This window comes from Anser cygnoides, chromosome 9 (assembly GCF_040182565.1).
Source record: "Anser cygnoides isolate HZ-2024a breed goose chromosome 9, Taihu_goose_T2T_genome, whole genome shotgun sequence".
Lineage (NCBI taxonomy): Eukaryota > Metazoa > Chordata > Aves > Anseriformes > Anatidae > Anser > Anser cygnoides.
The window spans coordinates 10,820,260-10,845,994 of NC_089881.1; the positions used below are offsets into that span (position 1 = coordinate 10,820,260).

Here is a 25,735-nt window from a genome sequence, read left to right on the forward strand (position 1 = left end):
CTCACCCCGCAGGGCTCGAGCCGCGGCCGCTTGCTTGCCGTAGCTTGTGCATCCTGGACTTCTCTGTGCAACAAATTCATTTCTCAATGCCTCACAATAGAAATGGAGAGATGAGCTTTCATGTGGCCCAGGCAGCAGACATGGAAAACTGTGGGAAAGGACTGTGCCTGATGTGGGGACGCCTGTCTGAATCCAGCCGTGAGCCTGGTCCCGTGCCATGGGCTGGTGCTGTTCAAAAGGGCGAGGAATTAAAGCCCCGCACGCTCCGCTCCCGCCTGGCGCAGCCAGCTGTGATGATGGATGTATCTCTCAGTCCTCGGCAGGAATTGTACAACACCTCATGACTGCGCTGCCCGATCGATTAGTACATCTCCTTCAATCAAGCAGACTATTTTGTGCGAGCCTGAAGCTGGCTTTCCGAAACGCGGGCTCCAACCTGTCTGCGCATTTTGCAGCTCATAGACCACCTCCCTGCTCGAGGGGTGGGATTTGCTTCGGCAAAAGCTTTCTTCTTCTAGGTCATTTAATTCGAAGCTTTCTGATAAATAGGCTGCTCGACATTTTTTGATATAAAGGTCAACATCCTCTGATAGACTCGAGGATTTTAAGATAAGTGGAGGAAATGGCATTGGTAGGCTGATTTTGATAATGATACTAATCTTGTGTCTGATCTTCGATAATGATACTAACCCTATCGGTGTGCCGCTCATATCTCTGAAAATGCGACTGGTATTTTTTTTGGCAGAACCAATGCCGATTAGAACAGAGTAGCTTTACTGGAGACTCTAACTTGTGCATGGGCTGCTGTATAAAATGCAGAAAAGGAAGCTTGAATCATTTTTAGGGCAGATTCAGTCAGAGTAATTGTTTTTGGCTGCATATGGTCACAATCTCCTGAGTCAGCTTTCCCAAAACCATTACGTATTTGCTAATTAATTATTGCAGTGATGAGTACACATTTGATATACCAATTGAAATGCATTTCCGGGGGCAGACTCTCTTTTTTTGGAGAACAGTTCCAAGTGCTAGAAATCCTTTTATTCAGGCAGAGGACAGGGACTGCCCTATATCAGTAGTACTGAGGAAGGCAAGGGGGCCGAGAGTCTGGGTGAGCTCTGTGCTTTGGGAAGCCCGAGAAGTGCCTGGGATGTGGAGATGTGGGTTTAGACCTTCTCAGGCTCAACAGCACTAGGACCTTGGTCTCTGTGGCTGGATGCTTGCTGTTAAAACAAGGTTTTGCAGTGAACAGAAATGGCAAGCTTTCCTCCCAGAGCTGCTTGGCCAGTCTGGTTGTGGTTGTGCTTCTGTGGGGCTGAGCATCGTCCCCTCCCATGGGAGCTTTCTCCTGGTATAAGAAGCAGAGAAGGTGGGTTATGGAGGAAGCTCCTGTCACCTTTGGAGACCATGGCAGAGGCTGTGTGAGCACCAGACTGCACAGCACACTGACTGACGTGTTTCTAATTCCTTAGAAGACTCGCCCAGCAGAGCTCTGAGCGTTCCTGGGGACATCAGGGCTGGCGAGGTCTGGTTTCCAGTGTATCTGTGCACCTGGGGGCTTTGGTGCCTCTTGTGAACGCTAATTAAAATTTTCTCAAGGTAGGGTGATATGTAAATGGCCCTCTGGTTTCTAACATGATTTATAACATCAGTTTTGAGGTATTCTTAGAGCCAGGTAACTTGCAGTTTGTTTATCTTCCCTGTAAACTCCTGTTTTTCCGAAATCTGTAAGGACATAATTATCCCTGATGCTGTCACCTTTCTGTTGAAGCTTGGTTGAAATAAGTCAATAGCTTCAAAAGTTACCAGGGATGCACACAACCACACTCCTATGCAGCGTGAGTGATTCCCTTGGAAATTAGGCTGAAAATGTAAGATGGGCTCACAGTAATGCACAGTCTCTTTTTTTTATTATTTATTTTTGTGTTGTCCTCCGAACAGCATCTGAGTAGCATGCTGCCGTACTTGCCTCTTTGCAGAAGTGCTGGATCAGCAGAAACGTAATGGATCTTTCTCCTTTAGTAATGTTTAGTGCAGAGAAAATGCTTCTCCCAAGGGGAACAGCTTGTGCAAACCCTACCATGGCATACCCTGGCCTGGCAGGGGAGCCAAGCACGAGCGATACCCTCGGGGGCTGTGCAGTGCATGTGGCCAGAGTCTGCGCTGCGAGGGCACCCGCCTCTGCCCGGGCTGGTAAGCTGCCTCCAGAGCTGCAAAATGCAAGCAAACCTTTCCCTCTTCCCAGCTGTCTCATGAGAATGCTGATGCTTACGTTACCCTTGTCGGCATCCTTGGGATTGTCTCCTCGGTTAATTGCCTAATTGGTTTGAGTCGTTCATTTGTAATTGTGCTGCCTTGGCCACTAATGCATGGAGAAACATCCCGCCTGCATTGTCCTCTCTTCATTTTGACATTGGTGTTTTTTTCTTCTCAACAGTTTCGTGTCCAGCATTAGAGCATGGCTCGTGAGGGGCTGCTCTCTGCCTTGCACCCTTTGTCTCTGTGCATTGCCACCTGCCTCCCACAGCCCCCGCAGCATTCGTCCCTGCAGCCTGTGGTCTACCACAGGCATGCATCAAAGTCCGACGAGTGTCCCCCATCAGGTGGGGCAGTGCTGCTCTGAGCCTGGCTCACGCCAAGGACCTGTAGGTGTTCGATTCCTTTTACAAGGTGCCCAAGTGACTTTCTGGTGTCTGAGCCAGAACACTGGAGTAAATGCTTTTCCCATCTCCCACCACAGTAGACTCTGAAATCCCAGTAGAAGCAACTTATTCATGTTACTCGGCTGTTGCTGCCAGGAGTTATCTGCCCTAGCGGAAGGGAGTTCGTTTTCTGTGTGTTTGTTAGGCTCTTGCAATTGCTTGCTCCCTGTAGAGAGAAGTATAAAACTCCTTCCAGGTGACATTTGCAGAAAAAAATCAATTGTTTATCAACATCCTGGCAATCAATAAATGCAGTGATAGGTGCAACTGTCTCTATTGGAGCTCGGCCTTGATTGCTAAGTAGCCAGCTTTCTGCTAAAGCCACTTGTGGCTGGAGCGTGGCCATTTCTGTGGGACCGAAGGATGGATCTTGGAGCAGAGATCCTGGGAGGAGCAGAGACCTGAGGGGTGCCTTGTGCTGCCCGAGCCCATCCCTTCCACGAGGCGGTGCTGCTTATTGCTTGGGGCTCATTCTCTTTGGCCTGCTGGTCTCTGCTCTCTGGCAGACCTCGGGAGATGCTTGGGTACGTGTGGACAGGTAGCCAGCGTGTCTGGTCTCTGGGAATTTCCACGCCAAGCTGCAGTTTCACAGTGAAGAAGGGAAACACAGGACCAGAGACAAACCCCAGTTCCTCAGTCCCAGAGGAATTCACCATCCATTTCTGAAGTCTAAAGTGAAGCTGTGCCCACTCGTCCATCTTTACTTGAAGTCCCCAGGGTCTCCTTGCTGCATCCGAAGTGTCCCTATGCCTGTATTGTTTTTCTCTCCCTGATTTCCTCGGCAGCCTTGGCTTAGCACTGGAGCAGATTGCATGGACGAGGACCTGATACGAGGCTTGGGTTCCTGCTGGCGGGGCAGATGATGGTGCTCGCTTTCAGCACCCTGTGCCAGCATCTCCAGGCATCCTTCTTCCTTCAGTGCTGCCGGTGCCCAGCGGGAGCTGGCTGTGCCCAGAGCTGCTCCCTCTGCTCAGGACACCTGCAGGCATTCACACTTGCTTGCAGCTGACTTGGTATCTCACCAAACAATGGAATTCAGGTGGCTCTATCTGCACAGGGTTCCTGCACCTGAGCTTTCCCTTCTAACCAACTCTGAGGTCTTCCAGTAACAGCCGACGTGGCCAAGATACCCTCTTACAAAAGATACAGCACAGGAGTAGGGCTGGAAGAGTTAACACTGGCAGCTCGCAGACACGCTGGAGAGTTACATCATGTTGCTGTGGAAACTAACTTTCTGAAACCACAGTGATGTATGGTAAAGCTTTGGGTCAGCGGGTAATAAATTCTGTTTAAAAAGTGATTTTTTCCCCATCTGCTGATGTAAACATCATTAAGAGAAATGACGGCTGAGAGATGGATTTCTTTTTATATCAATTTTCAGACAAAGAAAATAATTTTTTTTATAATAAAAAAAGTTGCTGGAAATCAGAGTGTGCTATAAATAATAAAATAAAGAAAAAGCACCGGTGATGGAACAGAAATTTTCCCTGGTGATTGGTTTACAGCTTTCTGTGATTTAATGGTAACTTGCAGTTGCCTGTGGGAAGAAGCTGCAGCAAAGCCCTGGATGTGCTCCGTGAGCTGGCAGCCCGGCTGGCCTTAGGAGGAGGCTTTTCCACTGCTGTCAGCCCAGGGTGAGCGGTGTTTGCAGCGATGCCTGAGCCCTGTCTTTCTCCTTGGGCTGCTCTGCTTGGCTCTGGCTGTGCAGGGCCTCTCCTGCCAGACCCGCTCGTGTCTTGGTAGGACGCCGCGAGCTGCCCTTGCTGAGGATGTAGCCTGGGTGAGTCTCCTCAGCATCCCGCTTTCTCTGTTCGGTGCTGGTCAGCCTGGTCTGATGCTGGCTTTACAAATCGCCGCCTAAATTCCAAGCTTTGAGGACTTCAGAACATCGCTGCAATACAGTTCCTCCGTGCTGTGTGTTTCCTTGCCCTGCCCATTGCCACTGAAGGGTATGTTTCCTACTGCCTGCACTGTACCAGGGCCTGCCCTGCTGCTCTTGGGATGCTCTGTAACACATGGGTTGATTTCTATTTGTTGTTGTTACTATTAATTATTTTGTTCTGTTTTGTTTTCTTTTTACCCTTTAGCCAGGAGGGTCTGGAGCAAGGGAGCAAAGCTCACTCCGTTTACACAAAGCAGTGTGACAGTCCCAGCTAACTGCAAGTGTGCCTCTGGGAATGCAGACAAAGGTGTCACCGTGATTAATGGGGTAATTAATAAGCAATTAATGTGCTTTAGAGCATGGCTATGCCTCTTATCCCAGACATCCACTAAGCACTGATGCACTTTCTCTGGTGACAATCAGAGTTCAGAGCAGCTTGGGCTGATGAAGATGATGCTTGCAGATTGTGATGCCACCAAGAGCTCCTCAGTGCCACTCTGCACTGACACAACGGGAAGTCTGCTTTGGAGGGAGGGAAAGGAAAATTGTGTTCTTTCTTTCTTTCTTTCTTTTTTTTTTTTCTTCTTCATTTTTTAGCTAATTGATGGGATTAAAAATAGTTCAGTGGAATGCCCTTGAAATGAGTGCTCTGAAATTTCCTTCTCTGGTGGTTCCTCCGTTCACATCCCTGAACTCTGAAAGCTGGCCCACGTGCAGACACCCCACCTGGCGTCACAAATTCACATTCCCCTGTCCGACAGCGCTGCTCTCGGCTGGTCCTTCTGCCTCTTTGCTCTCCCAGCTCAGCCTGCATTTTCACGTCCCCTCTCACAGCCCACACAAGCCCAGGGCTCTGTCGTGCCTGGGTGGGTTCCCTCAATCATATTAAATCCCATTGAGGTGCTATGTTAATGTCTGGAGCTGAGCAAGAAGCGTATTTTCCATTTCATGGCAAAGTTGCAGAGTTTAATTTAAATGTATTTTTTGTTCTGAAATGTCCCTGTGAAACCATTTAAAAATTGTTTACATATTTTGACTTGATTTTTTGGCATTTAAAAGCAATTGGAATGTAAAAAAAGCTTCTAAGTGCAAACTTATTTTAAAATGAAAATCAAACTATTCCATGCCCTCAAAATAATGAAACATAATGTTTTGATGTTATCAAAACACCTGGGTCATATTTTTGTCTGGAATCAGGAACGTGTTGACACCGACGTGTCCAGGTGAACCATTTCCTTTGCCAGAACTCAGTGCGCTCTGGATGGGAAATCCCCAGGCAGCTCTGGCAGTAGCAGCCAAACCTGGCCTGCTTGTGTGATGCCATCCTTTCAACTCCTCAGCCTCAAAGCTTGTGCTCTACGAGCCATCCCAAAGGTGATAATTAATCAGCAAAGCTACTTCGTAGAGAAAGAGGAAAGATGATAGCAAAAAAAAAAAAAAAAATAACATTCATGAGCAATGGTGTAGCCAAGGAGGGGAACGAGGGCTTGCTGAGGCGCCCAAGTATCTTAGAGAATGTGAATGTTATAATGCAGTGTGATAAAAAAGAAATGAATGTGATAAAAAATGTTGCCCAGGCCCAATCACGTATGTGGCTTTGAGCTGTCTGGTGTGCTCTCCTGGCTCGCAGACACTCAGCTGAGGAGTGCCTCCAGGAATGCAGGTCGTGTCTCTTCCCTGTGCTTGGATTTTGCAGGCTTTCTTCCCCTGGCTCAGTGTGAACCCATCTCTCAGTAACGGATGGAAGGAATTCAGGGGAAGGAGGTGAAAGATAACACAGCTTTGACGTGACAGAGATGAGAAATTTTGCACTTTGTCATCGACTAATGGGAACAATAGCAGGAATGAAAGCTGACTGGTTGCTTTTGAAAAGCAGAGGAGAGAAACAACCGACGTGCGAGATGACAAGAAACATCTTCCCCTGAAGGCCAATATGTGTGTCATTTGAGCTCGATGTTCTGGTCATCCCAGTTATTTAGGTGGCCTCCAGTCACAAAGAGCTGGAGCATTGCTGGGGAGCTGCCCGCGTGCTGCGTGAGGACAAAGATGCTCGGCTGGGAAGACCCTTTTCTTAAGCACGTGCCTGAATTCGCTGTGGCTCAGACGTGTGCAGCAGCACGGAGACCAGGTGGCCCGGGCCTGGGGCATCGGAGGGGGCTCCTTGCCCACCATGTCCTTGTACACTGGCCTTCAGGAGCTGGGTCATCCCTTTACACCCAGCAGCTCTCCCTGACCTGCCTGTTGCGCGTGGCATGCCTCGTAAGTGCGCCCCTTTGTGTTTTTATTTCTCAGGTCCAGCCTGGCATGTGGATATTTGAAAGGCCATTTGTAGTCAGCCCGTGTATCTGCAAACACAGCCTGCCTACTGTAACCAGCTCGCTCGTGTCATCATTTACTGCTCCTCCAATATTTGTGTCAACTGTGATCTTTGCTGGCAGCAAGCTCATGTTTTGCCTTCCAGATCGTGGAGAAAAATCTCCCAACAGCCTTGGGCTGAGAACAGAGCTTTGTCTGAACCTCACCATGCTCGCCTGAGCTCCTGAGGCACCGGTGGCTTCCCCCACTTTGGAGGAGTCAGGATTTCTAGTCGAGATCCCCAGTTCTTCCGCCTCCATTTTGCCTGCCGAGCAGAACGATAGGCCATGCACTGGGGAAGTTGTTTTAGCCACGGTCTTAGCTTGACAGCAGTGACGAGAGGGCAAATGATCTTTCTGTCAGTGTAGTGAAAGCCATTGCACGCTATTGATTTTTTTAATCACAACACCCCATTCAGAGCAGTGCAAAATGCTGCTTTAAATATTAATGCTTTTCCCACTGCTTTCTCCCTTTGCCCCCATGCCCTCCCATTCCAGCATGGGTCCCAGGCAGTGGGGCAGCTGAGGGATGCCCACCTAATGAAGGAGGGCTGTAGATAAAGCACTCGGCAGTGCCCCTTTAACGTTGGAGCAAGTTGACTTTTATTGCCAGTGCTGAGAGCATCTACAAACGTAGATTTAGCATCAGCCTCCAGGCTTAAGATACAGCTGTTATATTTTTTCTTTCTCCCTTTAATTTTTTTCTCTCTCCTTTGTACTAATGTAATGCTTATTTAGGAACTGCAGCCATCTGTGTCTGCTATGGATGGCACTGTTAAATTTGCTATTGCTTTCTTTCCCCTGGTTTGATGAGACTCCCAGTGCACAGAAAATTTCCCAGGACAGCAGAGACTTTCTTTGATTGCTTTTTTGATTCCCTCCAAAAGAGAATGTTCACAGTGCTCTTTCTGTCCCAGAAAAAGGTCAGCAGCCAGAGAGCTGAGGATCCTGCCTTACGTCGGGTTAATGAGGTGAATTTATGAAGGTCTGGCCAGACAAGAATGTTGTTGAAAGTAGAGGTGGTGGTTTTATCTGCAAATAAAAAGGGAGGGAAGGAGGAAGGGCTGGGACCAGAACCCTTCCCGTTCCTCTGAGCAGCTTGTGGCTGATGGTGAGACAGCTCACGTGGGAATTGGGACAGTTGCTGTACTCCAGGGAATTTTCAGTGTTTTTCAAGTGGAATAATTCTGACTCGACAGATGGACAGGGACCTATCCCAAGTTAACAATCTGGCGATCAGCGCGCGCAGCGGGAGGCTCAGGCACAGCTCCGTTCCAGCCAGGCAGAGCAATGATGGGTGTGTGGTTTTGCCATCAGGCACTTGGCGTCAGGCGAGGCAGAAGTTGATTTCTTCCTGTTTTGTCGCTGAGTTGCTTGCAAATGGCTCATGTTCACCCTTGTGAGGGAAGGTAAATCTTAAAAATATCTATGAAGAGAAGAAAAAATATCTTTTTCTTTTGGGCAAAGCCCTTGTAGAGTGAATTGATCCAGAGAAAGTCACAAGTCCTACAAGTTATTTACATTTTAATCCCCTTCTCTTTGTTTTCATTTAGTGTTTTCTCTGTCATCTGCTCCTTTCTACTCTTCCCCATGGAACCATAGCTTCTTTTGCACCCCAGGCCCTCTGCCTTGCTAATAGCCCTCTTTGCAGAAAGGTTAACAGCAAGTTGCTCTGAAAATACTTTACCATCTGATGGTGACCAGGCATCGGGTGGTGGAGGTGCTGCTTTATGGTTTGTAGGAGCTGAGGAGTTGTCACTTTTCTTACCACAAACCCTTTGGCTGCATCGGTTTGGACACCCAGGGCTGTTCCTTGTCCCCTGCTCATATTCCTCCTCCAAAGCAGTTTTTAAATTGCCTTGCCATCTCCCAGGATGGGACAAGGTGTTGTTTGAAATGGTCATAAATGGCCCGGGGTTCAAAACCACAGTAGAGACTGTAGCAGTAATGTGATGGTGTAGGTGGTTAACTTCCAAATATCAGGAATATTGGTTTGATTTTCTAGGGTGCCTGAAGTCACAGGCTCATTGGAAGCTGTCAGCTGTCCCTGGACTTTTATTGATGCCTCTCCATCTTTCAGATCCAGGTAGTCAAGAGCACACGGTCATCTCCTTACGCTGCTGCCATGCATCGCAGAACTGTTCCCTGGGATTTGCTGCTAGGATCCCATGGAGCCTGTGGCACATCAGCTCCTGAGCTGGCAATTTGGACTCGTACCTGCAGTGCTGAAGGTGCATACACACACAACTAATACTTAAGAGCTTTGCAATATGGTTTTGCAGCTGTCAGCATGATGAATGGATGTTATGTTGTATTTCCTGCTTTATCAAATACTAATTATGTATATGATAATTCTGAGCATCGTGGTTACTTTTGGCTCATTTGTTTTTCAGTTTCCAGAGACATAATGGGATATTTCGACACCCCCACTCCCATTCTTGAAATTCTGCTTTAATTGCTTCTCTTTGGCGTTTGCTTAAGGTTTCCAACTCTGATGGGTCAGTGTATTGATCCTGCACTTTGATAAGGTCAGCAGAGATCAGCTGTGACATTTCGAGGAGATTTGCTCCTCCCCTAATGGGCTTAGTCATCAAAGAGTTTTTCAGGGGACAGGGCAGGGGGGAGATTGAATTTAAACTCTTACATATGTTTATTTAGGCAGTCTTGTAAGGCTCTGAATGGCGATATCAGTTGAGAGCCTAGAGTGTCTGCTGTGCAGGTTGAGAACTCTGCACAGCAGAGTTATTGAAGCTCTGTGTTTATGACCCTCATTAGAGCAGGTGCTGTCCGGGTAACTGACCAGGTGAGATGGCACCAACTGAACCCAAAAGGATTCATGATAGAGCAGAACCAGTGGCCCCGCTCCCCAGTTCTGCAGAGGCTGGGCTGCGCCTCCAGCGTGGTGCCTCCAGCCACAGCTAAGCTTGGATGATTCAGAGGAAGGTGAGAAAAAGAAATAGCAAGCAACATCTGTCTGGCCAAATGAGCCTGGAGGAGGAAAATAAATAAATGAATTCCTTCCTTATGTCTGCAGGCGACCAGCTGAGGTCTTGGAGAATGAGATTTGACTACAGCTATCGGCTCAGTGAGGAGCTTCGAGGCTTAGCAGCAGATAATGCAGAATTTCCTGTTCTTGTCATGGCTCGAGGAAGGAGGAAGCGAGCAGGGGCACGCATCGGTTCCCGGGCCAGAGGTGTGCCCTGCGCCATCCAGTCCCACTCCCTCCAACCCTGGGGCTTGGGCTTTCTCCCAGGAGCTGGAATAAAGCCTAGCTGCTCAAAAGTTATCTCCTGCTATGCTAAAGTTGTCAAAAGATGAGGGCCCACACCCTTGCAAGGTCCTCCAGTGTTCGGGTTCCCTCCCTGCTGGGAAATTGCACTGTATTTTGGGATTTATCTGACCTGAACTTCCAGGCATTGAATCTCACCACGTCTTTGTCGAAGGCCTGGGAAGTCCCCTGCAACCTAGGATATTTCCACGTTTAAGATGTCTAGACATCTTGTGATCTCCTAAGCATCTCTCTGACAAACTGAGCTCAGCTGTTAGTTTTCCCAGCACTCAGATATTTGGGTGGCCTCCAGTTGAAAGCCCCTGGTGTTTCCCCCGGCTGGACACCGAGGGCTGGGGCACAGACTGGGAGGGAGCAGGCGGTGGGAGAAGGCTAGCTGCTTGCATGTGGTGGCTCTGCAGCAGCCCCACGGGGCATTGCTGTCACCCATGCATCCTGCTCGGCCAACCCCAAGTTATTTCATGCATTTGTAGGATCGAGCAACTGGTATTGAGCCCAAACCTACAGTTAACCTGCCCCAGCAGGCATACCTGCCCACAGCCCCACAGCTCTCCTGGGAGGGGACATGTTGATCTGCCCTGTCTCCAAGTGGTTCATGAGGTTGCTGAAGTAGACACAGTTGTTTTTCCTGCCTAAGACCTTCACATATCCCCTGGAAAAGCTCTGCAAATGCACTCTTGTTAAAGTCAGGCATGTTGTTTTTTTCATAAGGAATCACGTAAATGGGGGTAAAAGAGGGAGTTAACGAGGGACAAAATGGGGAGTAAAAGAAGGAGCAGATGCAAATAGCCAGAGAAAACCTGGTTCCTGTCCCTGCTTGGATGAATATTCACTTATTCCATGGAAAGCATCTGCAGTCCTCAGTGGAGCTGGTGCTTTCTGAGGTAATCTCTCCCATTGTAAGTAGCTGTAATTTGCATGCGTTGTTCCCAGAGGCATCCTCTTGCATTTGGTTGCATCAGAACATATTTCTCCACGCGGCAGTAATGTAAGTAGGCGGTGTAGATTGGGGGTGACCAGCTTGTGGCTGAGGGACCGCACACCGCTGAACAAATCTGCTCGTGTGTCACGTCATCTGCTTCGTCCACGTAGGGAGGTTTATCCTCTTGGATCTGCTTGGTCACACAGATCAAGGGGCCGTCAATCGGGGCAGACTGACACCTGGTAGGTCAGGGAGATATAAATGTATTTAGTAGTTCTCTAACAGGCTATGAAGCCTGCTCCTTGTATCTGATCTCATTTACCCTCCTCTGCAACCTGTCCTGTCCTCATTATGTGACCTCGCTTTCTGCTGTCTATAAACGTTCGCAGCCAAGAGTATCACTCCAGCAAATGGTGGATAAAATGCCAAATGGTGTGGACAGGGAGCAGAGCGTTTGCATTGATCTAAACTGCCTAGAGAACCCTGCCGATCTGAGAGCAAATGCTTTTTGTTGGTGTTTTTGGACTATGAAGTGAGGCCATCAAGTTTTCAGGATATCCCTGGCAATGGCAGAGCAATTCAATCATGCTGCCTTATCAGATTCTCTTTGTCTGTCTTATCTTTCCCCTCTCTTCACCGTCAGGATAGGAACTGCTTTCTCTAAAGGGTTAGTTACGTGTTGCTACGATGGGCAGCTGCAGTCTTTAGCACGGTAAGCAGATACCAGACTATGAGGTAGCTTAAAAATTCAGCTGTGTATATGGCCAATGAAACATCTGGCCTCCAGGTCCACCCTGACTCACGTCCTGCACACCCTTGTGCCTTTTCAGCACGGGGCTTGCTGTCAGACTCCCCCAGGAAGGGGAAGACGTGTTTGCTGAGATCGTTGCTGGAGGAATGATCCTCACCGTGGAGCCTTTCCAGGGCACTGCTCTCTGGAATGCTCCTGGCCCTTGCTCTTCTTGGAAGCTCTGATGAGACATCTGTCAGCTCAAGCCCACAGAGGGAGGCCAAGGTAGGTCACTTTTTAGTCACTTCAGCTGACTTTTTCTTACGTGGATCTGAATTATCTCAAGGAACAGAACAGCTTTGGGTATTCTGGCTGTGGTCCCAGCCCTACCCCTGCAAATTCTGCACAGCTCTGTTAGGAGAGGGCAGTGTGAGGGAGCGGGGTCGGGCGGCAGGTCCCTGCCAGCTGGGATCTCACCAGATCGTGCGGATGGGTTGAGTTTCATGACGTACTTGGGTTAATGCTTTACAGACACTAATTCTGGACAAGAAGCAATAGCTCCAACAGTGTTTAAAGATGGGATGAGATCTGTAGGCCTTGTTTTATATGGAACAGGACAGTGGAGTGCTCAGAAGTGGATTTAGGACATACAGCTGCCTTGTTTCTGGTTTGCTTGGACTTAGAGCAGCCACAGGGCTCCCACAGTTCAGAATTTGTCCAAGGTGCCTCAGTATCTCCAAGCTGAAGGGTGCTGAGTGTGCTGTGGTGGTTGGAGCCCACTTGAGAGCATTCCCATGTGTTTCTGGCTGCTGTGACATGGTGCGGGCTGCGCTGGCAGTGGGGCTGCAACGAGCAGTGAAAGAGGTGCAGGATGGGCCCTGAAATGCCTTGGTAAGCTGGTTTGCAAAATCTCAGTGTCAGCGGTGCAGTCAGCATCTCCCTGCCAAGAGAAGCAGGCAGGCAGCTGAGGTTTCCCATTCTTTCCTTCCTTTTCTTTCACTCTAATGCTCCTGTTAAGCTCTCTTCACTGTGCTCACCGTAATGGTCCCTCGCTTGGTTTATGTCCTTCAAACTCTTCCCTTTAAACACTTAGTCATCACTTAGCTAAACTACTATATACAAATATAGCTCTTTTGATCTTCCTACGTAAATCAATACCTCCTGCCCTTTAATCTTCTTAGTGGCTTTCTCTGAACTCCCTCCAATTTACTATCTGTCTTTGAAAGTGAGTTGTCTTTTGGGCCTGATTCTCCACAATTTCAAACTTCCCCAAGTCCCGATACCTGCCCACAGCAGGAGGACGTGGTGGCTCCCCACCACTCTGTTTATGTAGAAGGGATACAAAGACTTAGGTACCAAGCATCACTTGTCCCCTTGGACTCCTGTGGCTCCCCACAGGCAGCCTCAGCTGTGCCAGAGCCGAAGGGTGATGCAGCCCAAGGCTGTGATCCCAAGGCAGGTCTTGCAGGATGCTGAAGGCCACGGTGAAAGCCAGCCTCAGTGCTTCTGTGCCATTTGGGGTGAAGGAGAGTTGTCCCACTTGAGCTATGGAGAGGCATTTCAGTACTGACTGGTTGCTGTAGAGATGCATCCCATCTTCTCTGCAGCAGTAGAGCCCACGGGTGCAAGCAAGCCCAAGAGAAGTGAAGGTTTGTCCCCTCAGAATGGGTAACGCAGGTGTCCCTTCCTGCATGGGGCAGCTCCTCCTGCCTGCCTGCTGGTGGGACCTCTCCAGCCATGGCTGGTGGGGTGAAACCACCGGGATACTCAGCTCAGCAGGAACCCAGAGCTGGGAAACTCATGTGTGGTGTTGGTGAGCCGAGAGGCACTTGTCATTGCTGCACAGGGAGGGATCGCCACGTCCGCTGTGTGGTAGCAGCTGGAGCACTGGGAGGTCCTGCTGGCATGTGGTAGGAGGTAACCTCGTGCCTTGCGTCACACAGGGGGCAAGAATTAAGGCCCTTTGTATCATAGAATCATAGCATGGCTCAGGTTGGAAGGGGCCTTAAAGATCATCTAGCTCCAACCCTCCTGCCATGGGCAGTGATGCCACCCAGTAGATCAGGCTGGCCAAAGTCCCATCCAGCCTGGCCTTCAACAGCTCCAGGGATGGGGAATCCGCAACTTACCTTGGCAACCTATTCCAGTGCCTCACCACCCTTACAGTGAAGAATTTCCTCCAGAACTGTAGGTCTTGAAGAGGCCATTGCACAATTCCTCCTACTCTCCCAGCCTTGACGGTTTCTCCAGCCATCCCCTGAGACCATTCCACTCTTGAACTGGGAATGCTGGGAAAGTCATTTAAAACCATTACAGTAAGTCCTTTCAGTAAGTCCTTTTTTTTTTTTTTTTTTTAATGTCTTTCAAAGGGAAGGTTTATAACAGCAATAAGCCCCTTCTTTTAGCATTTCATTATGGGTCAAATGAAAGCTGATTGGAACATGAGATGGAGGATCTCACCTCTCTGCTCATCCCCACTGGATAAACGTAGTAGTGCTGCCGTGGGCCGTATAGCTTAATTAGTCACTATTCTCTGCTGTTCCTAAAAGGGAAGAAAAAAACCTTTGCAAAGCCTAGGCAGGCTGTCTGTGTCATATTTCCTGTGTTCTTAGAGGTGTTAATGAATTCATTAATCACTTAATGGCAAGGAGGGTCTTTGGGGACCAGCATCGCAATTTACTGCTCCCAGGAGGCAGACTCTCTGTCACTGATCTAAAGTTTCAGCTCCGCTAATTTGTGCCAGCAGAGCCGCCGAGCGCCTGCCTGCAGTCCTTGGAGCGTGTGCGAGCCTGCAAGCGTCGTGGCCACTGGGAACACCACAGCAGCATGCAAAGCGGCGGGACGCATTCGCTGGGGAAGAAGAAGGTCTTGTGATGAGTGATGTTCCAGCTCTGAAGTGTTCGGAGTCTGCACAGAGCAAAGGAGACGTTCCCCCAGCCTCGCGGTTGTGCTGCTTTCATTCTTTTCACTGGGACAGGCTTCCTGAGGAACTACTGGGAGAAAACCCCCTTGCAACAGGCTGGGGAGTGCACCAGGAGCCTAAGAGGTTTCTTGCTGACTTACAGGAAATCTAAGCTATGGAATCGTGGCTGTATAATCTGGCCTGGGACCGCAGGCTATGCAGGAAAAGGAGTCTGTGAATCTTTTCTGATTGAAGAATGTCAGGGTGATGTATTTTGACTGAAACTGTCAGTTAAAATGTGAATTTGGATGTTTGCATTTCTGTTCTGCTGAAAATGTTGATTATTTCAGTCTCTCGCCCTTGTTGCAGGAGTGCAGCTCGTGGCAAAGTTCCCTACAAAATGGCTCTTTTGGCTTATTTCTAATCGCACGGCAGTTCAGGGAGAGGAGGACGTGAGCAGAGCCCTCCTCTCTGCTAATTTCGTTCCACCAGCCTGTCATCACTTCGCAATTGCACCTTTTTAAAGGTTTTTCTCCCTGCTTTTCTGTGGCTGAGTTCTTCTCCTTAACTTCTGCCCTGATTTCTCTTCCCATCTTTCCCCACAGTCTGGTGCTGTCACTGGCTGGGAGTCAGGGAAGGCGAGGTATGTCAAACGAGGGGCAGTGGGGAGGGCAGAGCCTCTGGACTGTGGCTGTCCCCGTGCACATGCTTGCTCCCCATCCCTGGCACCCTCCTTGGAGCCATTCCCACACTCGTGTTCCTTGCTCAAGAGTTGCCATGGGGTGGAGCGTGCTGAGAGGAGGGACAGAAGCTACGCATCAGATTGAGGGAGAGGAGAAAGGAGGGAGAGAAAGCAGGAACACAAAACCACTTCATCGTAGAAAACACAAAGGGAGGCAATTTCAATAAATGCCAGATGGTCAAAATTAACCAGAGACGTGTAGAGCCCTGCATGTCCAACTGTTTGCTTTGGCAGGCATTCTTCAGCTTTTCAAACGAGAGTCTCCCAGGCGCCCTTTTCTTCTCCTTGGCCTTCCTCTTCCCCTTCGCTCATCCTCTGGGCCCCACTTCTTAACCCCACCCTTCTTCTCCTCCCTTGGGTCCGTTTCCAGCCCCTCATCTCTCGCTGCTGCCCTTGGTTCACGTTGCACTGCAAATTGGGTGTAACTTGGGTTATGGTGAGGGGGAACCTGTGCCTGAGAAGCAGTCGTCGTCTTCCACTGCAAATAAAGGTCCTCACAGCCTTTATTTAATTTTTTTTTTCTTTCAGCCCTAAAGCCAGCAGGAACCCTCGCAGCTCGGCAAGTGGAAGATCCTGTGCCACTTACCCCGGCGGGGCAGGGGATGTGGCAGTGCTAAATTTGGGCCCACAGGAGGACTCATTCCTCCCGACAATGCAATCAGGAGGGCCCTTGTACGCCGCAGACGGAGTGCTCTGGCTAACGGCGGGCTCTTTTGTGCGCGCGTGTGCTCTCTGCATTCGAAACATTTATTATTCTAAATTGCCTTCTGCACATTTTACAATAATTACGACTAGTGTTTGCCTTGTTATCTCCACTGTTACTAACAAGAATGCCATCATTATTCCAGTCATTAGCAAAATGGATGTTGTTGTCCAGAGCTGCCGGCTGTGGGCCTGCTCTCAGAAGGAGTCTCGTGCTCTCCAACCCTGCTTGCTCCATCTCTCTTGCAGGGGAACATTGTTGTTCTCAGTAGGTTTGGACCTGAGGGGGCGGAGGGGGAACGGAGATTATGTGAAGAAGAATTGGTTTGAGGGAGTGCTGGTGGGTGTTGAGATTAGCAGCAGTGAGTGCTGGGAAGCTGCTAATGGCAACATCAGCAGGAATGAGAGAAAAGGCAGCCATTTCCTGCGCTTCCTCGGCCTTCGGTGTGTCTTAGGCCTGCTCCTGGCGTTACAGTCCAGCAGCTCTCCCTGTAAGTGCATGTTGCCTGGATGGGAAGAGATGCTTTTGCTCTGACAATGGATCTTGCAGGTGAGGGAGGAAAGGCTGGAATTAAGCTGACAGCACTCAGCTGCTGTAAGGTGGGCCCAGCGCTGTGCAGTGCCACTGCCTGTGCAAGAAAGGCAACTCCTGGCACCTGTCCCATTATCAGTCGGATCGCCCAGCAGATATTTGGGTTGTGCTGAGTCTCCTCTGACAAAGTCAGAATAGGTTGGGGGGGGTTAAATTTTTCAATGTGAGCACTTCTTCTGTGGGCTCCCTCCCAAGAATTTGACAACCCTGAAACATTCAGGAATTTGTTTGGATTTTGCCCATTTCAGGGAAAGAAAGAGGAAGGGGTTTTTAACCAAAAAGATCCTGTTTGACCTTGAAGCCTTCCATTATGTGTTCTAATTAAAATGGAGAACTTCAAGTTTCAAATCTCATGTACCTTTTTATGAAACCTGACAAAAATGTTTACAGAAGCTAGGTGACCAAAGGAAGCATTTTGGTTTTAAGTTGAGTAATGTGTTTCATTCAAAGCTAAAAGATTGTTTTCCTTTTTACTAAAATGAGTAAAACAGTCTTTTAAAATTTTCCTTCCGTCGTTTTTGAAATCTTGGCAAAACCAGAACTGTTGCTTATATAGCTTACTATGAGACTCCAGAGGAAAGGTCTTACTTGCTTAGAGTGTAAAGACAATATGCACAAACACAGAGAGGCAAAAAGCAAGAAAGAGGTTTTTTTTCCTTTTTTTTTTTCTTTCTTTTTTTTTTTTCCCCCCCAAATATACTGATCTTTTGGGCCACAGTGCAAAAATTGCAACGTTTTCCCATGGTTCATCCTCACACGGCTCAGTTTCTCACTAAAAACCCACTTTGCAGGACAACCATGCCCTCAGTATTTATTAGCCACAGAATCACACTGTCTGTCCTTAGCTTTTATAGCAAGCAACAGAAAAATAATTATGGGCATATTTTCCTCCTTTCTAAATGCAAATTATCAATTCAGGGAAAGTTGTATAATTGTTTCCTGATAATGGTATTTTTAGGTGTGCTCACATCTTAATGCTAGCTAGCAGTCCTTTTTCCATTGCACTCTTGAAAGAAAAACAAATTTCATTAGAATTGTATTTGTTGAATACTGATTAACTAAACAGTTTGGAGTTTATGTGGAAAGTAAGTCACTCATGTCATTTTCTACTTTACTGATTTAAACTATTTCCTGTATCTTAGAAAACTATCACCAGAGTAAACCATAACTGTGATTAAATGTAACACAGATGATAGAATAATGTTACTTATAATGAAAAAGGAACTTTTCATGTTCTACCAAACCTGGAATACAGCAGAGCAAGTAATATATGCATATAATGAATGACCCAGATCTGTGACAGAACAAGTCATATGTGTGTACATTCTGTTACCCCCAACATGTGATATTAAAAGATGCTAAGGGTGGCATTCAAGGCTTGTGTAAAGTCAAAAGAAACAGTGATCTATGATTTCAGTGGAAGTCAGCTTGGCCCCTGAGATGATGAACTGAGACAAAATTTGGGCAGTTTGGGTGATCCCATAGTGTAGATTCTTAAAGGTGCCTATTCCTTGGTCCAAAACTTCAAGCCCTTCTGGTTTATGACATCTGTAGAAAATCAGGTTCCTCAGTAGTTAGGATTGCCACCAAGGAAACCTGTTCTGCTCCATTCCACCTCCCTTTCAATGTGTGTGACCTGTACGGGGCTACCGATACTCATGGGTTGGTTTCATTAGCCTGCTGCTGATTTGCAACTGGTATGACCCGGACCCCACAGATACTGCGACCACTGTGTGTCAATGTCAGGCGTCTTTTGACGGCTGAAACTCAGATTAAGATGGGAGCTGGGGAAACTGATTTGCATCTGTGGCTTTGAATGAGGATAAAGTGGATTAGGGGCAACATTGCAGAAAGGATTGGTTGGAACGAGTGCTCCAGAGCCTCCAGTGCTGTGCTGCAAGGCTTCACTCCTGCATGCGGTGCGTGGCCTGTGGCCTAGGAGCACTGAACGCACCCTCTGAAGGGGATGGAGCTTGGTGACTTCGGTGTCCCCTGCCGACCCAGGGCCTTACATTAGAGTACTGGTAGCAGCCTCGCAGTGACTGGAGACCCAGCCCCTCTTGTCCTGGACTCTCCATCCGCCTCTGTAAGAGCTGCTCCTAAGGCATTATGCTTAATTAAACAAGATAAAGAGGACAAGAGAAGCAGAGGGATTAAAACTAGGGATGAGTAGCTGGGAGTTGCCGTTGCTCTTGTTTATGCTGAGCCTCTCCGTGGGGGATGTTCTTCAGTTTGTCTCAGCATGCCGAGAGTCCTCTAAGTGAGAGGCAGCGGTTTACAGAGTCAACAGATTTAAGCAGGCTACGAATATTAATTATTAATTACTCTTGGAGAGTGCTATACATTAGATTGGTGAAGTAGTTAACAGCTCTGCCTCCTCCTCCCCGCAGACACACTCTTGCTGTCAGATTTCTCTCCCCAGCTAAGACCCTGGTGCTAGAATTAGGCCAGAAACTATTTTCCAGTCGAGTGGCTTTTAATGGGCTCTCCAGACTTCTTCTTTTGCATCCTGTGAGTGACGAGATATGTTGAGAGGAGAGACGGTGGGATTGATTCATACCGTAAGAAGTATGAGAATTTAGCTAAGTGGGGCTCCGGCACTGCTAGAGCTGTGTGAAGCCCCGCGGTAGTTGCGTCTTGTACTCCAGAAGCACCCGCTAATTACCCACAGCAGAGGAGAAAGCCCATTTGCAGGAGTCCTCAGGGAAGCTGTATTTCTGATGGAAAGCAAGGCAGTGCTCTTTTGGACCTTCTCCATCTTGAACATTGCGCCTGGGTTCGGCATGTTTCTGGGTGTTCCTTGTCCACCTCAGCTACGGCAGAATGAGAGAAGTGGTGCTTTGTGTAATGAGCGTGGTGGTTTGGAGATGGTGGCAAGTCCCAGTTCTCTGCAGATGTTGAGGAGGGGTTTTAGTGTCTCTTACAGCCTTAAAGCCATTCAGGTACCGCTTCCACCTGGGCTCTCTCCGTGTGACGCAGCGTGGGTTGGCTGGGCACATGGTCCCTTGTCATCACCTGCACCTTGCTGTGATCTGAAGCTTTGCCTGTGGGAGAGGATGCCATGAGGGAAGGCCCTTTGGGATGATGTTGGTATGGTTTTCTGTTGACCTAAACCATCATACAGCTCTGCTGGCTTCAGGGCAAGCCTGAATTGAGGCTGATGTTGTCTAGCTGAAGTGGATGGAAAAGATGCTCCAAAATTAGAAATAAGCCAACAGTGAGCTGCATCTCCTCTCTGGCAGCCTTATTTCACGCTCTGTAGCTGCATGAGGAGCTTGGCACTGCTTCCCAGCCAGTTCCCCCTTCCTTCCTGACTCTGCTTCCCAGCCAGGCATCGCGGAGCGGTGACCTCCATGGAGCCAGAGGCCGAGCAAAGCCCTGCAGGCTGGGCTGAGCAAGGGAGTATCCCAAGCAAGGGATGAGCCCCGAGCTGCTGGGGAGATCCTGCTCCCCACTGTAGTAGTCAGGTTCCTCCACCTCCCGGGATAAATCCCTGGCGTGGCAATTTGGGCATGAAGCACAGCCCTAATTTTGGAAGGCAGTCATGCAGCAACAAAAAGGGCAGCGGAGAGCAGGCTCGGGAGCTCTTTCTGCGAGAGGAAGGAATATTGTGACTTGTTATCATCTGACTTGTTTCCAAACACCTAGCACGCTTTGTTCGTGCACTGTATTAAATAGCCCGTGGAATTTAATTCCTCTGGGAAAACAAAACAAAACAAAACAACCTCCCCACCCCCAAAGTGCAGCGATTTTGTAATTGGACTGTGACAAAGCTGAATGCCTCCTGATCGGGGGGGGTTATTGTTTTTAATTTCTGCATCATAACAGGGATGCGGCACAATCCTATGTCTAGGCAGACAGTTTGGCATGGAAAGTCACAGCTGGGTGATTGCAGCTCCCCCAAGCAGGGGCTTTTAGAGTGAAAATGCTGACAGATCCGTAGCAATAGCGGGCAGGACTCTCATAATTTATTTTTAATGCCATGCTGTCTTTAACTGTGCAATTTCCTCCGGGGTGTTTGCTTTGAGATTGCAAGATAATTACATCTCAGAAACCAGGCTAATTACAGTTAACAGCCTGAAAAGTGAAGGCCCCCATTTCCCGCCCCCCCTGCCCAGGTTCTTCCACCAGCTTTCCTCGCGGCCGCCTGCCCGAGCCACAGCAGCAGGGCGAGGAAGTCGCCTTGGCACCGCGCTGGGACGTTCGCTTCCCGTCCTCGCCCCGCGGAGGTGACGCCCCCGTTGATTTGTGTTGGGTGGGGACGTGGCAGCCCCACCAGGACCGCGATGGGGAGCTCGATAGCGGGGAGGTCAGTGCTGGTGCGGCGGGGAGGAGAAGCTGGGGCTGGTGGGGATGGCCGGAGAGGTGGGTGGCACGGTCAGCATGTCAGTGCCCTCTGTTGGGTGCTGCTGGCTGGCTGTGCTGTGCTCAGCCGTGCGCGTCGCTGTGCCAAAGGAGAGGGGTCTTCCTTCAGCCAAATGGGGGGGAAAACATGAAATTTCCAAGCCTCACCATGCAGCATCTAAGTTCAGCACTGCATGCGAGCAGTTAGCTGGGGAGCGTGTTCTCTTGCCCCAGCCTGCGTACCTGCCTCAGTCCGTCCCTTCTCGTTATCACCCTCAATTAATTACTCGTGGGTGCACGGGTGGCAAGCTGGGTGCCGGCAAGCCCATGCCTGGGGTCTCATGGCCAGGCCTGCCGCTGCCTTCCCTGTAAGGCAGTGGAAGTGCTTCTCCTGCCTGTCCCTCCACTGTTTTGTCTCCATTTAACGTAGCTATTTATTTGTAGCAGTGGTGAGGTTATAATTGTAGTGATCTATGGCTTTTGTACGTTAGTTAATGCATTTGTTAGTCCAAATGGGGAAAAGAAAAAGAAAGCCCACACCTGACAAACTGTCTTGGCATCTCGTGAGATGGGCGTAGAGCACTCATCCAAGATACGTCCTTGTTTTTTGTCTCTATCAGCTGGTCTAATAAAAGCTCCTAATATTTCCTTCAGGTCTTGCTGCCTAAATTTTTGAGTTTGGTCAGGGAGCTGGAGCCTGCTCGGCTGGGACACAGGGAGGCAGCTCTCCCTAGGAACCCCCCAGAAGCCCAGGGGTGGCAGGTTGTGGTCCCAGTCCCAGCGGTGCTTCTGCTCGCCGTGCCCAGGCTGAACTCAGCACGCTACAGCCAGAAGCTCCCGAACATCAGCTACAATGCTCAGCTCAGCCCGTGCTCCTTTGGAAATAACTCTGAAAGCTTAAAAGGCTCATCCTTGCTCTGTCACAATGTGGTTGCCAGGCTCCTTGGAGAATGACAGCAAAGAGCTTCAAAGCAATACAAAAAAAAAAAAAAGAAAAAAAAAAAGCCTTCCTCCAGCAGCCTTAGATGCTGTCTGGCAGAGTATGCATACACTTGCTTTTCGTGTTTTTACACGATTTGGAAGGTTGGCCTCTAATTCTTACAGTCTTGAAAAATAATTCATTTTCTCTTCTGGGATTCCAGATCAGGGATTAATTTAATGATTTTTCTTTCCCATTGTTTGTTTTTAATGATTAAGGTGATAGTTATAAATTGTTAACAAGTTCTGGTAGAAATGTGATCCCTGGGAACTTTTTTTTACGCTGAATAAAATAACAGTGAGATTGATTTAGCAAAGCCGGGTGAGTTGCTGTGTCTTCAAAGATTATCTTGGTTCTGCATGAAGGACCAGCCTTTTGAGACGTATTTAGGCCTAACCGAAATCAGGTGCTTAAGCACCTTCCAAATAAGAGAGGCTTCTGTCTGTAGGGAGTGATAAAATTGTGTGTTAAATCAGCCAGTGCGTTAGACCTTACTTTTTTGGCTGGGTAATTTTTTCAGGCGGATCGTTTCCTCTCCCAGACCGCTGAGCTGGTGCCGAGTGGTTATTTTACGGAAAACCTCCCTTTGCTGGAAACGGTGCATGGCCCCGGGCTCGCTGGGTGGCTGCGTGGCTGGGGCCGTGCCTATGGGCTGGTGTTTCGGCACGACCGACTACCAGCCCGTGAGGATGCATGGAGCTGGAGGTGGTGGGGTGGCGTTGGCTCGTTTTGCTCCCCCGGTTTGCTTTGGTCTCTTTGTTCAGTGTTTGCTGATCTGTGAAACGAGTTCTGGCCGTCGTTCCCATGGGGCAGGGGCTTATCTGAAAATGGCAAACAGAGGTTTCTGGAGAAGTGTCTTCCAAGGATGATCTTCTTCCGATAGAGGTTGTAATTGTTTAATGATTTTCCATATGGATTTCCGTGTGGGCTGCTATAGGACAGCCAGCGCTGGCTCGGCACTGGGGAGTTTCTGCCCGTGCTTGCTCTGGCTGCCCTCTCTTCCCCCAGTGCTTAGTGGTGGGACTGGATGCAGCCTTTGGGCGGGCCAGCTGGCCTCTGCGCACTCTCACAGTCTTTTGATTTATATTTACCTTGAATTTTACTGCCCTGTGTCAGGCCCAAGTCTGAAACTTGTCACGTTTTTCCAGTTAAATCAGTTGACCTTGTACAATTGGATTGTCTCTCCCAGCACACCTTGCCTCTTCACCATCCTCGGTCTGCATGGCTGCAGTAATGCTCCTTTAAAAGAAACACTGTTTTTGCACTACATCCAAGCCGTTGCATCCTGCTCCCTGCTATTGCAGACAACCAAGCTTCTCTTCCCTTTCTTAGGCTGAAAAAAAGCCTTTCTTATTGTACTGGCTTTCCTCCTAATTGTTTGGACAGTGAAAAGCCTTATTCTAGTTTCTCACCTAAATTTATTCATGGATGGTTTGTGACCTTTTGCTGATGTTGTCCTTTCACCTTAAATAGCACTTTCTCTTCCTTCATGTTAAACCTCCCGATACATGAAGAGAGAACAATTTTATCACCTCTCCACCTTCATTTTCTTAAACTAACAAGTCAGGGCCTCCCAGCAGCTGACTCTTGTATAAAGGCCACCTTTGCTCTGATGCTGCAGATAGCCTTCCGCTGAGCCAGTTCCAGCCTGAGCTCACCATCCTTGACCCCAATTTTGGGTGACAAGGATTGCGTGGTGCTTCACACAGGGTCCTGCCAGGCTGTGTACAGTGACCCTTGTCCCCCCGAAGCACACACAGGTACTTATGAGGCCCCAGTGTTTACATGGGGCTTCTGCAGGATGCAAGACCACTCTGTGTGAGGAATGGGATTTTAAAAGGTTTGATCCCTTTCACAATGAAGTCACAGTTGAAATTCCCATCGATTCCTAAGGTGTGTGCCCAGGACTTAATAAGTCTTGTTGCTCTGTGCCAGAAGTGGTGAACTCCTCTGACATGATAAATCGCATGCCAAAGGTGTTGATGCATCTGACCGAGGGGAGCAGGAGCTCCAGGATCATGCGGTTCAAAGCAGGTGGTGGCAGTGTGGGACCAGGGATGGGTTCTCTCCTCCTGCCCCCTTTTGCTTTACTCAAGGAGTAAAGATCATATAAATATTGTTAAATTGTGTTTTAAAAGAAAATAATACAAAATTGAGCCCTTGGCACACTGGTGGAGGCGAGAAGGATTTCCATGGATGGGAGCGGAGCCTGTGCGACGCTGAGCAGGTGGAGAGGTTTCGGACACATCCAGAGCTCTGGGCTGAGTCTAAGGTGTTTGAGCCCTACACAGGTGGGAGCGCTGGCAGCAGGCAATCGGGAGGCAGTGCCATGAGGCACAGGAGGATCCTCCTTTCTAACCATCGCATGTGAAGCTGGGAACCGCGGTTGAGTCCTGAGGCTGGCTGGAGATCAACCAGAGATCCTGTCTGATGGAAACAGAATCCTTCTGTTTCCTGATCTAAGCCCTGTAACACAAAGCAGATGTAAAGGTCCAGCTGAGATCAGGAAATCTTTTGTGTGCGAGGTGGAGGCAAAAAAAAAAAAAAAAGGCAAAAAAAAATCACTGCCAGCCCACGGAGCCTGTGCAGGGGGCAAGCAGGTATGTGTGGGGCAGAGAGCTGACCGAAGGGGAAGGGGCACTGCCTGCTGAAGCACAACCTGCCCTTCTGGAGTGCTAACGATAAAAAGCAGCACCACGGGAATAAAACAGAGGCAACCCAGCCCGCTTGCATTTCTGAACCTAATACCCGCTAAGCCCTGCCACCTGGGCTTCCTGAGGCTGGGAGGGACCTGCCCTGCCCTGCCTTGTCTTCCCCGCTTCCCGCAGGGGCGCGTGGCCGAGTGAGGAGCACTTGGGTTAAATAACGTCTGTGGCATGACCTACGTCTTCTGCAGGACCAGGTGGGTGCCGGGCTGGATTCTGCGCTGCCTCCAGCACCCGTCGTCTGCCTCTCCGCGCCGCGGGGGTCCCAAATGCTGCGTGGCAGCCCCACAAGTTGCTAAACAAAGCAAGGGGAAAATCAGGTGCAAGCTGTGCAATTTGCAGATGATCTGTGTACCTGCTAGTTTGTAACAGATGTTTTCCTTTGCGTGACCATTTGTGAGCAGCTTCCTTGTCACAGTCTGTAGTAGCTGCAGTGCTTGGGAGTGAGTGATACCTTGCACCTGCACAGAACAATATTCCTGAGCATAAACCAGGTTTACAATTCTGGAAAGCTGCTGTTGCGCAGAGTTTTATATCCAGTGCAAGCAACAGCAAAATAAAACCGTATAATATTTTTGAAACATGTTAGAAAAAACTAGAAGAGGGAAATTGCATGCGTGGGATTGGGTCCCCACAGCTTTGTCCTCTCCGACGGGTGGCCAGAAGCGGATGCTGCAAAGGGAGGTGCAGCAGAAGGCAGATCTGCCCCATGTTAGATACGCTTATCACCCCTAATAACGGGAGGCTGCCTTGCAGTATCATTAGCACTGTCAACAGGGATGTTGGTATTCAGTTGTCGTAACTCTGGCTATTCTTGTTATCCGTATACATGCCTGCTTCCTTTCCGAAATGTCACAAATTCTTGGCCACGACAACTTCCCGTGGAAGTTAGC

The 25,735-nt window shown here is 49.0% G+C and overlaps 1 protein-coding gene across 5 annotated transcripts in view; it reads left to right on the forward strand.

The window, feature by feature from the left end:
* The window catches only part of LOC106039279 (uncharacterized), a 132,208-nt gene that overhangs the window by 100,919 nt on the left and 5,554 nt on the right, over window positions 1-25,735 (forward strand). For 2 of the 5 annotated variants that reach the window (XR_010833719.1, XR_010833721.1), the window contains exon 1: window positions 17,480-21,123. The gene's annotated coding sequence lies outside the window, so the exon portion shown is untranslated. The other 3 variants (XR_010833720.1, XR_010833722.1, XR_007168483.2) reach the window with 2 other exon arrangements.